Raw genomic sequence first — 2605 nt, 5'->3', positions numbered from 1 at the left:
ACTCTTAACATCAGCATTTGCTACGATGAGTGTAGTCCAAATAGTGCTGGCAGTAAAGAAGGAGGTTGGAGGTAGGCGCTACGATTTCCACTATGAGACATAGTTTAGACATATATCCAGTTGATATACACTATATTGCCAAAAGTATTTGCTCACCCATCCAAATTATTGGAATCAGGTGTTCCAATCACTTCCATGGCCACAGGTGTATAAATTCAAGCACCTAGGCATGCAGACTGTTTTTACAAACATTTGTGAAAGAATGGGTCGCTCTCAGGAGCTCAGTGAATTCCAGCGTGGAACTGTGATAGGATGCCACCTGTGCAACAAATCCAGTCGTGAAATTTCCTCGCTCCTAAATATTCCACAGTCAACTGTCAGCTGTATTATAAGAAAATGGAAGTGTTTGGGAACGACAGCAACTCAGCCACGAAGTGGTAGGCCACGTAAACTGACGGAGCGGGGTCAGCGGATGCTGAAGCGCATAGTGCGAAGAGGTCGCCAACTTTCTGCAGAGTCAATCACTACAGACCTCCAAACTTCATGTGGCCTTCAGATTAGCTCAAGAACAGTGCGCAGAGAGCTTCATGGAATGGGTTTCCATGGTCGAGCAGCTGCATCCAAGCCATACATCACCAAGTGCAATGCAAAGCGTCGGATGCGGTGGTGTAAAGCACGCCGCCACTGGACTCTAGAGCAGTGGAGACGCGTTCTCTGGAGTGACGAATCGCGCTTCTCCATCTGGCAATCTGATGGACGGGTCTGGGTTTGGCGGTTGCCAGGAGAACGGTACTTGTCTGACTGCATTGTGCCAAGTGTAAAGTTTGGTGGAGGGGGGATTATGGTGTGGGGTTGTTTTTCAGGAGCTGGGCTTGGCCCCTTAGTTCCAGTGAAAGGAACTCTGAATGCTTCAGCATACCAAGACATTTTGGACAATTCCATGCTCCCAACTTTGTGGGAACAGTTTGGAGCTGGCCCCTTCCTCTTCCAACATGACTGTGCACCAGTGCACAAAGCAAGGTCCATAAAGACATGGATGACAGAGTCTGGTGTGGATGAACTTGACTGGCCTGCACAGAGTCCTGACCTCAACCCGATAGAACACCTTTGGGATGAATTAGAGCGGAGACTGAGAGCCAGGCCTTCTCGTCCAACATCAGTGTGCGACCTCACAAATGCGCTTCTGGAAGAATGGTCAAAAATTCCCATAAACACACTCCTAAACCTTGTGGACAGCCTTCCCAGAAGAGTTGAAGCTGTTCTAGCTGCAAAGGGTGGACCGACGTCATATTGAACCCTATGGATTAGGAACGGGATGTCACTTAAGCTCATATGTGAGTCAAGGCAGGTGAGCAAATACTTTTGGCAATATAGTGTAGGTCTATATTAACCTGACTCCGCCAGTTGGATTAGCTCCGCATATCCATCTGCAAACCTTCCGTTGAAGTAATTTTGGGAAGGGCCGAAAATACTGGTTAGCTGATTGGCCTATGTTGGTGATCGACGGGCCAAATAAACCAATCAGATCAACGAAGCATATGACGTACTAACAGAGCGACGACGAAAACACAACCACAAGCCAGGCTACTCTTGCCGAAACCAGTCGGGAGAAGAGCAAAAACATCTTTTCCTCTGAGAAAAGCCTCCAGAGCAGTGTTTTGCTCTTCTTTCAGTGAAGAAATACTCTGTAATTCCGATCAAACTTGCTCGATAGCCACGCTAACGCTAGTTTCATCGGCTGAAGCCGCCGTGTTCTTTAGACTGAACTGTCGCGCTTCTCATTGCGTCACACCTCAACCCGCCTCAAAGCCAACGCTGATTGGACGTTCGTTTGGTGAACGGCTTTTCTTTAACGGAGAGTCTCCAGACTGATCAGCGAGTGAAACCTTGAAAGCTCGCGAGATCAGGATGGTCTCACGAGGCTAGGTCTATATATGTTCCTATGAGAAGAAGAATTGGACAAGAAGCTAGCTCCTGAAGCGACCTGCCAACCACAGCTAGCTAATGCTAACTAAATGCAGACGAAAGGCTAAACACAAGGTATTTTTACAGAAAACTTGCATCATTTTCTGAACTAATTTGGGTTGACCGATCACATTCGTTGTATTCAGCAAACAAACAGAAAAACAAAAAAAAGTATGAAAACTTTTGCAAGCTGTGTAGTAGGGTAATGTTTCCAACCAAACAATGTCTTCTTTTACGAGAGGTTTGCAAACATTCAGTCATAGAGACAAAGCAGTCCTCATTAAAGTGGCCGGTTTTGTCTCTGTTGAAGGACAGATACAGTAGCAGCCATTCAAAATTTCCCCACTTTCCTTGATGGGTCCTTTGCTGGTTTTTAAACATGAATCTTTGTACTAAAATATTCTTTCTGTCATGATTTGTGGACATTAAGATCTAAAGAGAAGCGCCACCTTCTGGTCACACCCTGTAATTCAGTGAAAGGGTGGAGTCAGAGTATAAAATTATGCTAATTATGCTAACCTTGCTGGGAGTTGGAGCTGGTATTTGACTGGGAAGGACCATTTTGAATGGCTGCTACTGTATAACATGAACCATGCATGGAGTGAATTCTCCATTCAAACACTAGAAAAAGAAAATTGAC

Source organism: Cyprinodon tularosa, unplaced genomic scaffold, assembly GCF_016077235.1.
Source record: "Cyprinodon tularosa strain WSP-4 unplaced genomic scaffold, ASM1607723v1 ctg800, whole genome shotgun sequence".
In the NCBI taxonomy this organism is placed as follows: domain Eukaryota; kingdom Metazoa; phylum Chordata; class Actinopteri; order Cyprinodontiformes; family Cyprinodontidae; genus Cyprinodon; species Cyprinodon tularosa.
The sequence above is the reverse complement of the archived record's forward strand: the minus strand, read 5'-3'. Positions refer to the sequence as shown.